The sequence below is a fragment of the Scylla paramamosain genome, unplaced genomic scaffold (genome assembly GCF_035594125.1).
Source record: "Scylla paramamosain isolate STU-SP2022 unplaced genomic scaffold, ASM3559412v1 Contig146, whole genome shotgun sequence".
Classification (NCBI taxonomy): domain Eukaryota; kingdom Metazoa; phylum Arthropoda; class Malacostraca; order Decapoda; family Portunidae; genus Scylla; species Scylla paramamosain.
The window spans coordinates 95,944-111,341 of NW_026973811.1; the positions used below are offsets into that span (position 1 = coordinate 95,944).

Below are 15,398 nucleotides of genomic sequence, written 5' to 3' on the forward strand. Positions count from 1 at the left end.
GATGCAAGTCAATAAGGGAATAAGGCCCTCCTCCTCCTCCTCCTCCTCCTCCTCCTCCTCCTCCTCCTCCTCCTCCTCCTCCTCCTCCTCCTCCTCCTCCTCTCCTCCTCCTCCTCCTCTCCTCTTCTCCTCCTCTTCCTCTTCTCCTCCTCTTCCTCTTCTCCTCTTCTCCTCCTCCTCCTCTTCTCCTCCTCTCCTCCTCCTCCTCTCTCTTCTCTCCTCCTCCTCCTCTCCTCCTCCTCCTCTCCTCCTCTCCTCCTCCCTCTCCTCCTCTTCTCCTCCTTCTCCTCTCTCCTCCTCCTCCTCTCCTCCTCCTCCTCTCCTCCTCCTCCTCCTCCTCCTCTCTCCTCCTCCTCTCTCCTCCTCCTCCTCCTCCTCCTCCTCCTCCTCTCCTCCCCTCCTCCTCCTCCTCCTCCTCCTCCTCCTCCTCCTCCTCCTCCTCCCTCCTCCTCCTTCCTCCTCCTCCCTCTCTTCTTCTTCTTCTTCTTCTTCTTCTTCTTCTTCTATCTTCTTCTTCTTCTTCTTCTTCTTCTTCTTCTTTCTTCTTCTTCTTCTTCTCTTCTTCTTCTTCTTCTTCTTCTTCTTCTCTTCTCTCTCCCTCCTCCTCCTCCTCTCCTCCTCCTCCTCCTCCTCCTCCTCCTCCTCCTCTCCTCCTCCTCCTCCTCCTCCTCCTCCTCTCTCCTCTTCCTCCTCTTCTCCTCCTCCCTCCTCCTCTTCCTCCTCCTCCTCCTCCCTCCTCCTCCTCCTCCTCCTCCCTCCTCCTCTCTCTTCTTCTTCTTCTTCTTCTTCTTCTTCTTCTTCTTCTTCTTTCTTCTTTCTCTTCTTCTTCTTCTTCTTCTTCTTCTTCTTCTTCTTCCTTCTTCTTCTTCTTCTTCTTCTTCTTCTCTTCTCCTTCTCCTTCTCTCCTCCTCCTTCCTCCTCCTCCTCCTCCTCCTCCTCCTCCTCCTCCTCCTCCTCCTCCTCCTCCCTCCTCCTCCTCCTCCTCCTCCTCCTCCTCCTCCTCCATAATGTCTTTCTTCACCACTTGAATATTTCAGTCTATCATGTGTTTTTAACCTATTTATATATCCTCATCCTCCTCTCAAGCCATTTAGCTTCAAATTTCATGTAGTGTTTTTCTTTTTTGTGCTGCGGGGAGAACTCTCACCTCGGAGAGGGTCTATTTCAGTCCGATTTTTCGTTTGTACCGGGTGTCGAGATCCCGTCAGAAAAATGGTGGCGTCTATTTTAAGTGATCAAAAAATTCCTTGCAGTTAAAGTTAATTAGATAAAGTCTAATTATTCTTGATTACTGCCTGATTGTGTTACACCTGCTGGAGTTCTTGCCAAATAACCAACTGGTGATGCCCAAGTAAATGGCACTCAGCTAGAGATGGTTTGGCGCACATCCACGCAGGGTTACAGGGTAACTGGAGTCAGTGGCCAAGGATTTATTTGTCTTGTTTTCAAACAAAACAATTACAGATTCAAGATTTGAATCTGTGATGTATTTTTTGACCACTTGATAGAAGCTGTCCCTCATCCCAGGCCCGTTTTTCTTTTTTGTACTGCGGGGAGAACTCCCACCTCGGAGAGGGTCTATTTCAGTCCGATTTTTCGTTTGTACCGGGTGTCGAGATCGCGTCAGAAAAATGGTGGCGTCTATTTTAAGTGATCAAAAAATTCCTTGCAGTTAAAGTTAATTAGATAAAGTCAAATTATTCTTGATTACTGCCTGATTGTGTTACACCTGCTGGAGTTCTTGCCAAATAACCAACTGGTGATGCCCAAGTAAATGGCACTCAGCTAGAGATGGTTTGGCGCACATCCACGCAGGGTTACAGGGTAACTGTAGTCAGTGGCCAAGGATTTATTTGTCTTGATTTCAAACAAAACAATTACAGATAAAGTCTAATTATTCTTGATTACTGCCTGATTGTGTTACACCTGCTGGAGTTCTTGCCAAATAACCAACTGGTGATGCCCAAGTAAATGGCACTCAGCTAGAGATGGTTTGGCGCACATCCACGCAGGGTTACAGGGTAACTGGAGTCAGTGGCCAAGGATTTATTTGTCTTGTTTTCAAACAAAACAATTACAGATTCAAGATTTGAATGTGTGATGTATTTTTTGACCACTTGATAGAAGCTGTCCCTCATCCCAGGCCCGTTTTTCTTTTTTGTACTGCGGGGAGAACTCCCACCTCGGAGAGGGTCTATTTCAGTCCGATTTTTCGTTTGTACCGGGTGTCGAGATCGCGTCAGAAAAATGGTGGCGTCTATTTTAAGTGATCAAAAAATTCCTTGCAGTTAAAGTTAATTAGATAAAGTCAAATTATTCTTGATTACTGCCTGATTGTGTTACACCTGCTGGAGTTCTTGCCAAATAACCAACTGGTGATGCCCAAGTAAATGGCACTCAGCTAGAGATGGTTTGGCGCACATCCACGCAGGGTTACAGGGTAACTGTAGTCAGTGGCCAAGGATTTATTTGTCTTGATTTCAAACAAAACAATTACAGATAAAGTCTAATTATTCTTGATTACTGCCTGATTGTGTTACACCTGCTGGAGTTCTTGCCAAATAACCAACTGGTGATGCCCAAGTAAATGGCACTCAGCTAGAGATGGTTTGGCGCACATCCACGCAGGGTTACAGGGTAACTGGAGTCAGTGGCCAAGGATTTATTTGTCTTGTTTTCAAACAAAACAATTACAGATTCAAGATTTGAATTTGTGATGTATTTTTTGACCACTTGATAGAAGCTGTCCCTCATCCCAAGCCCGTTTTTCTTTTTTGTACTGCGGGGAGAACTCCCACCTCGGAGAGGGTCTATTTCAGTCCGATTTTTCATTTGTACCGGGTGTCGAGATCGCGTCAGAAAAATGGTGGCGTCTATTTTAAGTGATCAAAAAATTCCTTGCAGTTAAAGTTAATTAGATAAAGTCAAATTATTCTTGATTACTGCCTGATTGTGTTACACCTGCTGGAGTTCTTGCCAAATAACCAACTGGTGATGCCCAAGTAAATGGCACTCAGCTAGAGATGGTTTGGCGCACATCCACGCAGGGTTACAGGGTAACTGTAGTCAGTGGCCAAGGATTTATTTGTCTTGATTTCAAACAAAACAATTACAGATAAAGTCTAATTATTCTTGATTACTGCCTGATTGTGTTACACCTGCTGGAGTTCTTGCCAAATAACCAACTGGTGATGCCCAAGTAAATGGCACTCAGCTAGAGATGGTTTGGCGCACATCCACGCAGGGTTACAGGGTAACTGGAGTCAGTGGCCAAGGATTTATTTGTCTTGTTTTCAAACAAAACAATTACAGATTCAAGATTTGAATCTGTGATGTATTTTTTGACCACTTGATAGAAGCTGTCCCTCATCCCAAGCCCGTTTTTCTTTTTTGTACTGCGGGGAGAACTCTCACCTCGGAGAGGATCTATTTCAGTCCGATTTTTCATTTGTACCGGGTGTCGAGATTGCGTCAGAAAAATGGTGGCGTCTATTTTAAGTGATCAAAAAATTCCTTGCAGTTAAAGTTAATTAGATAAAGTCAAATTATTCTTGATTACTGCCTGATTGTGTTACACCTGCTGGAGTTCTTGCCAAATAACCAACTGGTGATGCCCAAGTAAATGGCACTCAGCTAGAGATGGTTTGGCGCACATCCACGCAGGGTTACAGGGTAACTGGAGTCAGTGGCCAAGGATTTATTAGTCTTGTTTTCAAACAAAACAATTACAGATTCAAGATTTGAATGTGTGATGTATTTTTTGACCACTTGATAGAAGCTGTCCCTCATCCCAGGCCCGTTTTTCTTTTTTGTACTGCGGGGAGAACTCCCACCTCGGAGAGGGTCTATTTCAGTCCGATTTTTCATTTGTACCGGGTGTCGAGATCGCGTCAGAAAAATGGTGGCGTCTATTTTAAGTGATCAAAAAATTCCTTGCAGTTAAAGTTAATTAGATAAAGTCAAATTATTCTTGATTACTGCCTGATTGTGTTACACCTGCTGGAATTCTTGCCAAATAACCAACTGGTGATGCCCAAGTAAATGGCACTCAGCTAGAGATGGTTTGGCGCACATCCACGCAGGGTTACAGGGTAACTGTAGTCAGTGGCCAAGGATTTATTTGTCTTGATTTCAAACAAAACAATTACAGATAAAGTCTAATTATTCTTGATTACTGCCTGATTGTGTTACACCTGCTGGAGTTCTTGCCAAATAACCAACTGGTGATGCCCAAGTAAATGGCACTCAGCTAGAGATGGTTTGGCGCACATCCACGCAGGGTTACAGGGTAACTGGAGTCAGTGGCCAAGGATTTATTTGTCTTGTTTTCAAACAAAACAATTACAGATTCAAGATTTGAATCTGTGATGTATTTTTTGACCACTTGATAGAAGCTGTCCCTCATCCCAAGCCCGTTTTTCTTTTTTGTACTGCGGGGAGAACTCTCATCTCGGAGAGGATCTATTTCAGTCCGATTTTTCATTTGTACCGGGTGTCGAGATTGCGTCAGAAAAATGGTGGCGTCTATTTTAAGTGATCAAAAAATTCTTTTCAGTTAAAGTCAAATTATTTTTTATTTTGGTTTGCTTTAATAATAATGAGAGAAAAGGAAGCCACTATTACAGCTGCTGCTGCTGCTCCTGCTGCTACTACTACTACTACTACTACTACTACTACTACTACTACTACTACTACTACTACTACTACTACTACTACTACTACTACTACTACTACTACTACTACTACTTTTTCTTCTTCTACTTCTACTTCTACTACTACTACTACTACTACTACAACAATTATTAACAGCAACACTACTACTACTACTACTACTACTACTACTACTACTACTACTACTACTACTACTGCTACTACTACTACTAGTACAATTATTAACAGCAATACTACTACTACTGCTAGTACAATTATTAACAGCAATACTACTACTACTACTACTACTACTGCTACTGCTACTACTACTACTACTACTACTTCTACTACTACTACTACTACTACTACTACTACTACTACTACTACTACTACTACTACTACTACTACTACTACTACGACTACTACTACTACTACTACTACTACTACTGCTGCTTCTGCTGCTGCTGCTGCTGCTGTTTCTACTACTGCTATTACTACTACTGCTATTACTACTACTGCTGCTACTACTACTACTACCACTACTACTACTACTACTACTAATACTACTACTGCTACTGCTACTACTACTACTACTACTACTACTACTACTACTACTACTACTACTACTAACTACTATTACTACTGCTGCTGCTGCTGCTGCTGCTGCTGCTGCTGCTGCTGCTTCTACTGCTGCTACTACTACTACTGCTGCTACTACTACTACTACTACTACCACTACTACTACTACTACTACTACTACTACTACTACTACTACTACTACTACTACTACTACTACTACTACTACTACTACTATTATATTACTACAGTTTTGAATATGCACACAGAATGAGAGAGAGAGAGAGAGAGAGAGAGAGATTTAAACCCTAAAAGCAGTATGGTGTTTAATGTTCATGTAATTGATATCATATTGGTTTATTCATTATTATTATTATTATTTGTTATTTTATGCTGGTGCTGTTGTTGTTGTTGTTGTTGTTGTTGTTGTTGTTGTTGTTGTTGTTGTTGTTGTTGTTGTTGTTGTTGTTGTTGTTACCATTATCATGTTATTTTGTCAAGGATTACATGAGGAGGTGCTGGTCAATAAGGGAAAGTGTAAGAATCTGTCAAGCATACATGTGACAGGTCCTTTTTTTATTTTTATTTATTTATTTATTTATTTATTTATTTTTTTTTTTTATCTATTTTTTATTTATTTTTTTCCATTGCAGTAGTGGTAATAGTAGAAGTAGTAGTAGTAATGATTAATGTTTACTGTTTATCCTGTTGTTAACTGGGAAAATTCTCCTGTATTATTGTTGTTGTTGTTGCTATTATTATTATTATTATTATTATTATTATTATTATTATTATTATTATTATTATTATTGTTGTTGTTCTGTACTCCTGAGTGTTATTCTGTAATTGTATTTTCGAGCGCCGTTCCAATGTATTCCCGAGCGCCGTTCCGTTGTATTCCCGAGTGTCGTTCTGTTGTATTCCTGAGCCCCGTTCCGTTGTATTCCCGAGCGCCGTTCCATTGTATTCCCGAGCATCATTCCGTTGTATTCCCGAGCGCCGTTCCATTGTATTCCCAAGCGCCATTCCGTTGTATTCCTGAGCGCCGTTCTGTTGTATTCCCGAGCGCCGTTTCGTTGTATTCCCGAGCGTCATTCCATTGTATTCCTGAGCGCCGTTCTGTTGTATTCCTGAGCGCCGTTCCGTTGTTGTATTCCCGAGCGTCATTCCATTGTATTCCTGAGCGCCGTTCCGTTGTATTCCTGAGCTCCGTTCCGTTGTTGTATTCCTGAGTGCCGTTCCGTTGTTGTATTCCTGAGCGCCGTTCCGTTGTATTCCTGAGCTCCGTTCCGTTGTTGTATTCCCGAGCGCCGTTCCGTTGTTGTATTCCTGAGCGCCGTTCCATTGTTGTATTCCCGAGTGCCGTTCCGTTGTTGTATTCCCGAGCGCCGTTCCGTTGTTGTATTCCCGAGCGCCGTTCCGTTGTTGTATTCCTGAGCGCCGTTCCATTGTTGTATTCCCGAGTGCCGTTCCGTTGTTGTATTCCTGAGCTCCGTTCCGTTGTTGTATTCCCGAGCGCCGTTCCGTTGTTGTATTCCTGAGCGCCGTTCCATTGTTGTATTCCCGAGTGCCGTTCCGTTGTTGTATTCCCGAGCGCCGTTCCGTTGTTGTATTCCCGAGCGCCGTTCCGTTGTTGTATTCCTGAGTGCCGTTCCGTTGTTGTATTCCCGAGCGCCGTTCCGTTGTTGTATTCCTGAGCGCCGTTCCGTTGTTGTATTCCTGAGCGCCGTTCCGTTGTTGTATTCCTGAGTGCCGTTCCGTTGTTGTATTCCTGAGCGCCGTTCCGTTGTTGTATTCCTGAGCGCCGTTCCGTTGTTGTATTCCTGAGCGCCGTTCCGTTGTTGTATTCCCGAGTGCCGTTCCGTTGTTGTATTCCTGAGCGCCGTTCCGTTGTTGTATTCCCGAGTGCCGTTCCATTGTTGTATTCCTGAGCGCCGTTCCGTTGTTGTATTCCTGAGCGCCGTTCCGTTGTTGTATTCCTGAGCGCCGTTCCGTTGTATTCCCGAGTGCCGTTCCGTTGTTGTATTCCTGAGCGCCGTTCCATTGTTGTATTCCCGAGCGCCGTTCCGTTGTTGTATTCCCGAGCGCCGTTCCGTTGTTGTATTCCTGAGCGCCGTTCCGTTGTATTCCTGAGCGCCGTTCCGTTGTTGTATTCCTGAGCGCCGTTCCGTTGTTGTATTCCTGAGCGCCGTTCCGTTGTTGTATTCCTGAGCGCCGTTCCGTTGTTGTATTCCCGAGCGCCGTTCCGTTGTTGTATTCCCGAGCGCCGTTCCGCTGTTGTATTCCTGAGCGCCGTTCCGTCGTCATATTCCCGAGCGTCGTTCCGTTGTATTCCCGAGTGCCGTTCCGTTGTATTGCCGAGCGCCGTTCCGTTGTATTCCTGAGCGTCGTTCCGTTGTATTCCCGAGTGCCGTTCCGTTGTATTCCCGAGCGCCGTTCCGTTGTATTCCTGAGCGCCGTTCCGTTGTATTCCCAAGCGCCGTTCCGTTGTATTCCTGAGCGTCGTTCCGTTGTATTCCCAAGCGCCATTCCGTTGTATTCCTGAGTGCCGTTCCGTTGTATTCTCGAGCGTCATTCCGTTGTATTCCTGAGCGCCGTTCCGTTGTATTCCTGAGCGCCGTTCCGTTGTATTCCCGAGCGCCGTTCCGTTGTATTCGCATGGGTTTCACTGGCCTGTTATTATTATTATGATGTATTATAGTTGTGTGTATTTCAGTCTATTTATTATAACATTATTATTATTATTATTATTATTATTATTATTATTATTATTATTATTATTATTATTATTATATAATTTGTAATTGCTGTTACTATTATTGCTTCTTATAATTATGATCTGCACCTATACTTTTCACCTATTATAAAATGTATAGACCCACCCAGTATGACTATATCCTAACCACAGTGCTACATGGCCCTGTAGCCTGTGGCATCCCTCATTATTAGGATTTATTTATTTATATATTTTTACTACTACTACCACTACCACCATTATTCAGTAGAGTTTATGTATTTATTTATGTATTTTTTTTTATTGTTTTTATTTATTTTTTTTTTTATTTACTTATTTTTACTATTACTATACTGCTACTACTACCACTACCACCATTATTCATTAGAGTTTGGATGGTGTTTGTAAAATGTTGCTGTATATTTATTATTGTACTTGTTTGTTTTGTGTGATTATATATATATATATATATATATATATATATATATATATATATATATATATATATATATATATATATATATATATATATATATATATATATATATATATATATATATATATTATATTCTGGGGGGAAATAAAAGTTTACCCACGACACGGGGAAGAGAGAATTTGAGGGGGAGGTTAAGAAAAAAAAAAAAAAAACGAGTCTTAACGAGAGTAGGAGGTAGAGTTCCTACGAGCACAAAATTAACAAATATACAAAGAAAAGAAAATACAGAATATAAAGGACGGAAAATGTGGCTAGAGAATAAAAATTGAGAATGAGATCCACCATAACAAGAGTTACGGAGAACAAGAAAACGGTACAGGAAGAGAAAATATTCCAGACAAATGTAGATGGCTAGGCATGTAATATTCTTTGTTTTTAAGTTATAGATGAGACGGGCTTAGAGAAGTGGGAAGGAGGAATAAGGAAAGTGGATAAAAGAATTAATGTATGGGGGCAAAGACTGGCGGACATATGGATAATCGAGGGAGAGAGAGAAAGAAGTAATGAATTGATTATTTGCCCAGATAAGTGGAAGTTCCCCTTCTAGGAATGCTGTTGGCCAAATTCTAGCGGGTCTGCCTGTGCATAGTGATTAAATGGTACATTTTTTTTTTTTAAATGTGGGTGTTGAACGATGCCAGCAACGTGAAGGGCGGCATTATCAAGGAAATATGTAGCATAGTAATTGCAGCGAGAAAAAAAAAAAGGAAAGACCACAATATTTCGTAATACATGATAACGAGCACGATATCAGGAAAAGTACTAAAGAATGACTACTTGCAAGTAAGTTTACCGTTTAATTGAACGGTACGTAATGTTTAATGTTATGTTAATGCAATACCATTTCGCAAGTGTAGTGTGTAATGTGTAATAATACATCAAGGTGTGGTAAGTCGTAATGTATTCGTAATGTATTGATGTGAACTAACAACCATGTAAATATCTTCGACAGGGGGCTCTGTTATTTTGGGAAATCCCTCGTATGAACAGCAGGAAAAAAGTTGCTTGTGATCCCCACCTGTTTTAATAGGTTTCTTGGCGTGTACCGTTTATGTAGTAATGTAATACCTGTTAGGCAGGATTAAGTTTTAGGTGCCAATTTGGGGGTGAAAAACAGTTCAAGAAGGATTAGCACGACAGGATTATGACTTCATTAGGGCCTTAGCCTGACCTTCCACCGAGGTCACACGTTATTAACCCCTTGGGATGATTAATTGACCTGTGGATCAAACCACACCTTACAAGGTCCACTCCCTCCATTCAACAATCGGTTAGGTTTGTCCTCTGTTGTGCTCAGTAGAGGACTTTTTAAGTCTTGCTTGAGGGAAGAAGCAGTCACGCAGGTAAAGGTCTGAGGTGAGGATAGAAGGGATGAAAGAAAAGCCTGTGCAGAAGAGAGAGTGAAAACGGAAGGGTGAAAATATTACAGAAAACGGAGTGCTAGGAGCGGTGACTTGTGTCCCGCTACAGATGTGTCCGGAAGGGGGAGATAGGTGTATGTTGGAATGTCAGGTCATGCTGAAATGAGAGAGGTGAGGTCGAGGCGAGTAGCCGAGGGAGTGGAGGATGGTAGGGGACGAGATGAGGGGATTAGGTGAAGTAAATGTAGATGAATTGTATAAATATTTCGTAAAGTTCATACAGATCAGCAGATATCCCGTATAGAACAATATAAAAAAAAAAAAAAAAATACGCTAAATGGATGGCTGCTAGGTTAAAGCATTATATATGGCGTAAGAAGTTTATATAAGAGATTAAGGGCAGGTGAAGAAGTTTTAAGGACACAATGAATTAGAACAGGAAGTTAACGAGGAAAGCGAAGGACAATTATGAATTAAAGGTAGCCAGCCAGGCGAAGACGGACCCCAAGGGATTTTATCTGATATACAGGACGAAGAATAAGGATACTGTAGGTCCATTAAAGGCAGCAGATGGAGAGCTGGTTAGTTCTGGGGAGGAGATAAGTAAACTTGAATGGTTATTTTTTAACTGTCTTCACCCAGGAAAACATTCAGGATATGCCAGATAGTGAACAGGTGTGTAGAGCAGATGAGAATGAGAAGCTGACAGATATTTCCATAACTAGGGAGATAGTGGAACAGGAGATAGGCTAAAAAAAAAAAGTTCAAGACACCAGGACATGATGAAATATATCCCAGAGTACTTAAGGAATGTAAAGAGATTATTAGTGAGCCGTTAGTTTCTGTCTTAAGGAAATCACGAGTCGGGTGAGGTACCAGTAATGTGGAGGCAGGCTAATGTAGTACCCATCTTTAAGAAGGGAGATAAAACTTTAGCGTCTAATTACAGACCTGTCAGCTTAACTTCAGTTGTACGAGTAGGTAAAATGTTAAGAGTTAATAATAGCGAGGAACATAAGGGAACATTTAGACAAACATAACTTGATAAATCCGTCACAGCATGGCTTCACGAAGGGGAAGTCTTGCCTGACAAACTTGTTAAGTTTTTACAGTAGGGTGTACGAGGCAGTAGATAATGGTGATAGTTATATCTTATATCAGGACTAGTAAAGCATTTGACAAGGTACCCCATCAAAGGCTCCTGAGAAAGGTTAGGGCACACTGGATGGGAAAGTGTTAGGCTGGATAGGGTCATGGCTTGGTAACAGGAGACAGAGTGGTAATAAACGGCTCGAAATCCGAGTGGGGTCATGTAATTAGTGGGGTGCCACAGGGATCAGTATTAGGGCCATTGTTATTTCTAATATATATCAATGACTTGGACAGTGGAATTAGTAGTGATGTTATTAAATTTGTGGATGACAAAGATTAATTAGGTCAGAATCGGATGCCATCGCCTTGCAGGCAGACTTAGAATGAATGAATGGACGGATAGATGGCAAATGCAATTTAATATCAATAAATGCAAAGTGCTTAGCGTAGGCAGAGAAAACCCACACAATAGGTACACATTAAACAACCAAACTCTGGTAGGTACAAGGTACGAGAAAGATTTAGGAGTTATAGTTAGCTCAGAACTCCGTCTAGGGAAACAATGCATAGAAGCCAGAAACAAGGCAAATAGGGTACTAGGATTAATTTTTAGGAGTGTTAAAAGTAGAAGGCCGGAAGTAATATTAAAGTTATACTTGGCGCTGGTCAGACCTCATCTAGACTACGCTGTGCAGTTCTGGTCCCCACATTACAGGAAAGATAAAGGTCTATTAGAATCAGTACAGAGGAGAATGACAAAGGATACAGGGGATGAGGAGTATTCCTTACGAGGCGAGGTTGAAGCTGTTAAATTTACATTCTTTAGAGAGACGTAGGTTAAGAGGGGACCTGATAGAAGTCTTAAAGTGGTATAAGGGTTATAACAAGGGAGATGTAAGCAAAATTCTTAGGATCAGTAACCAGAGTAGAACAAGAAATAACGGGTTCAAGCTTAAAAAAATTAGGTTTAGGAAGGAGATAGGAAAAAATTGGTTCTCAAATATAGTGGTAGATGAGTGGAACGGACGCAGTAATCATGTAGTTAGTGCTAGGACACTAGAGAGTTTTAAAAGAAAATTAGACAAGTTTATGGGTGGGGATAACAGATAGAAATAGGTATATTTCATACAGGGACTGCCACGTGTAAGCCTGGTCGCTTCTTGCAGCTTCCCTTATTTCTTATGTTCTTATGAGTGTTGCAGTTAAAATGGGCAAGTGAGCGAAATATGGAAGAAAAAATATAAAGAATGGGAAAAAAGATGTTCTCTGAGAATGGATTGCTTGTGTACCTGACGACGACTCTTGCAGCGTGCAAGTTCTAAAAGACAACAATTAGAGCTCACCACAGTGGTCTTGTTAATCACACTACAACGGAGAAACGGAAAAAAAATACAGCCTCATTCTCGAACATGAGCACGTTATTTCAGTCTGATGTAACAAAAGCAAGTGCCAACAAGTGTGAAAATTTCTAAACTGAAATTAGTAGCTCACATTGCTTGCCATTCAAGTGTAATATTTATCGTATTTTGCAGTGTTTTCCTGGTGTTTACACGTCTTTCTAGACTCAGACGTGTAGATAAGAGTAGAATGAGTAAGACAATAAGAGAAATAGAGGAGGAAGATGAAGGGAGAAGGAATAGAGGAGGTGGTAAAACAGAAAAATGCTAAGAAAACAATATTTAGGTTAATTTTCCCTGCTGCCCTGTCTGTCTTTGTAGTATTTGTCTTCCTTGACAGTGCTTTCAGTGTATTTGGCGTGTTTAGGGGGTGTTGGAGTGTGTCTGGAGATGTTTAGGGGGTGTTGGAGTGTGTGTTTTAGGGATTTGGTGATGTTTGAGTCAATATTTAGCGTTCCTGGTGTGTTTTGGGGTGTCTTAGGCTTGTTTAGGAGTGCTTTAAGTGTGCTTTGGACTGTTTTCAATGTTTTGAGATGTTTCAAGTGTATTTTGGGATGTTATGGATGAGTTTGGGTGTGTTTTGTGTGGATACGGGTGAGTTGTGTCTGCGTTTGTGGGTATTTTTGGGTATTTTAGGTCAGTCTGGGTGTGTTTTGGGGTGTTTTAAGTGTGTTTTGGGCCGTTTTCAGCGTTTTGGGATGTTTTAATTGTGTTTTGGGATGTTATGGATGAGTTTGAGTGTGTTTTGGGTTGGTACGGTGTGTTTTGGATGCGTTTTAAGTCAATTTAGGTGAGTTTTGGAGTATTTTAAGTGTGTTTGGGGATATTTTGGTGCTTTTTCGATGTGTTTAGGTTGTTTTTTTGTGCGTTTAGGAACGTTCTGGGTATGTTTAAGGTGTTTTAAGGTGTTTTAGTGTGATTGGACTTGCTTTTGAGTTGTTTTGGTTATGTTATAGGCATGTTGCAGGTAAGAATGGGGTCTTTGAGGGTAGAAGTGGTGTGCTTGAGGTAAAATAAAAGATTCTGGAGTGTTTTTTGAGAGAGGCTGTGATAGTAGAAGCGTGTCAGGGGTGTTATAGCGTATGTTTTGATATATGAAACTACTAGATGCAAGTGTGTAACCACCACCACCACCACCACCACCACCAGCACAGTGGAAAAAAGGTTAGAGACAAGCGGGGAAAGTTGAAAAGTGAATAATTAAACGCTTGCTGTCTTTTATTATCTTGAGTATAAAATGGTTATATGACAATCTCTCTCTCTCTCTCTCTCTCTCTCTCTCTCTCTCTCTCTCTCTCTCTCTCTCTCTCTCTCTCTCAGCTTTGGATTAGTAACTCCGTTGACAGAAGTGACACCCGCGTTTTCTCTTCTCAGATGTAAACAAAGCGGTAGATTCCTTCCAGCTGGTGATAAAACTTCCTCTCGCTCTCCCTCACTCTCCCACGTCACGGAAGTAGTGATATAAAGCACACGAGGAGGAAGTGAGAGGATATATATAATGCTGTGTGTGTGTGTGTGTGTGTGTGTGTGTGTGTGTGTGTAAAGGAGAAAATGTTATATCTACGTGTTTAAAAGTTTCCTACATTTAAGTCAAAAGAGGCTGGCTGGCTGATGCTGCTGCTGTTGTGGATTTAATTGCTCGTCTATGTTCCTTTGTGCTGTGAGGGAAAGTGTGTGTGTGTGTGTGTGTGTGTGTGTGTGTGTGTGTGTGTGAAGGAAGAAAGGGTTGGTGTTTAGGGGTCTGGGATGAGAAAACGAGTGATTTGTTTTGTAGCCTTCAGAAAAAAAATATTAAAGTTTTTACAGTGGGAAAATTTTGGTGGTGAGGGAGAATATGACTAAAATATTACCTCAAATTTAACCTAACGTGGTGGAGCTTCACACTCCTCAGCTGCCCCTAACCAAACCAAGCCTAACCCAAAGAAGCCTACCCTAACTTCTGTCTGGTGCTTCCTCCTCCCCAAGACTGGCTATCTCGTGTCTTAATCCCAAGCTAGCCTAACCAAACTTTATCTAACCTAGCCAAACCTTACCTAAGCAAGGCTAACCTAGCCAAACCTTACCTAACCTAACCTAACCTAACCTCACCTAAAGAAGCCTAGCCAAACCTAACATAACCTACCCTAGCCTAACCTAACCTAGCCTAACCTAACCTCACCTAACTTAACGAAGCATAGCCAAACCTAACCTAACCTAGCCTAACCAAACCTAATCTAACCTACATCCTCTTCCCACAGCCCCACTTAACCTAACCTAATGTAACTTTCAGAGCAATGGCAACCCTCCGATCCGGCAAGCAGGTTGGCGGCAGCAATGGCGGTGGCAGCGGCAGCAGTGGTGAGGTGGACGGCAGGGACAGAGGGGCAGTACAGGCTGCGGACATCAAAGAGAAGGTGAGCAGGGTGTTGTGTTGGTGTGTGTTGCTAAGCTGAGATGTAAAGTGTTTGGTTGTCAACACGCTGCAATATTTGTCACTCAAGGCTCATGCAACACTGCCTCCATGCACAAGTGTGTCGGGAAAGTGATTTAAAGTCGTAAAAAATGTTGTTTTACTTTATTTATTTATTTATTTTGTTTTATTTTTTGTATATATAGGAGGGACACTGGTCAAAGGCAACTAAATACAATAAGAAAAATATACTGAGAAAAAAATAAAAGATAAAAAAAGACCTCACTTAACCTAACCTAACATATGCTAACTTAACCTAACCTAACCTAACTTAACCTAACCTAACCTAACTTAACCTAACCTAACTTAACCTAACCTAACCTAACTTAACCTAACCTAACCTAACCTAACCAAACCTAACTTAACCTAACTTAACCTAACCTAACATAACCTAACCTAACCTAACACCCACAGAGGAACGCACGGACAAGCAAGGTGGTATTCGGTAGTCTGATCCTGGACCTGCTCGGCTTCACGGTGGTGGTGCCTCTGTCTCCTGCTCTCCTCGACTGTTACTCCAAGCACGACTCCAGCAGCTTGTATTCCTCTCTGCTCTCCTGTGTTACTTATTACCAGCATATCATCAGCGTTCCTGCGAGGTTCCACTCTGTCTTATTTTGGTGGTATGTGGGTGTGTTGTGTT

The 15,398-nt window shown here is 41.8% G+C and overlaps 1 protein-coding gene and 2 long non-coding RNA genes across 6 annotated transcripts in view; 1 reads left to right on the forward strand and 2 right to left on the reverse strand.

Annotated features, from left to right (window-relative positions):
* The window catches only part of LOC135099549 (Y+L amino acid transporter 2-like), a 73,949-nt gene that overhangs the window by 47,493 nt on the left and 11,058 nt on the right, over positions 1–15,398 (reverse strand). The gene's annotated exons all lie outside the window — the stretch shown is intronic.
* On the forward strand, positions 13,629–15,369 carry LOC135099547 (uncharacterized). The gene is made up of 3 exons (XR_010268081.1): positions 13,629–13,787; positions 14,576–14,699; positions 15,170–15,369. It is a non-coding gene; the product is annotated as an uncharacterized LOC135099547 (long non-coding RNA).
* On the reverse strand, positions 13,983–14,528 carry LOC135099548 (uncharacterized). The gene is made up of 2 exons (XR_010268082.1): positions 14,375–14,528; positions 13,983–14,339 (listed from the first exon to the last, which is right to left on the reverse strand). It is a non-coding gene; the product is annotated as an uncharacterized LOC135099548 (long non-coding RNA).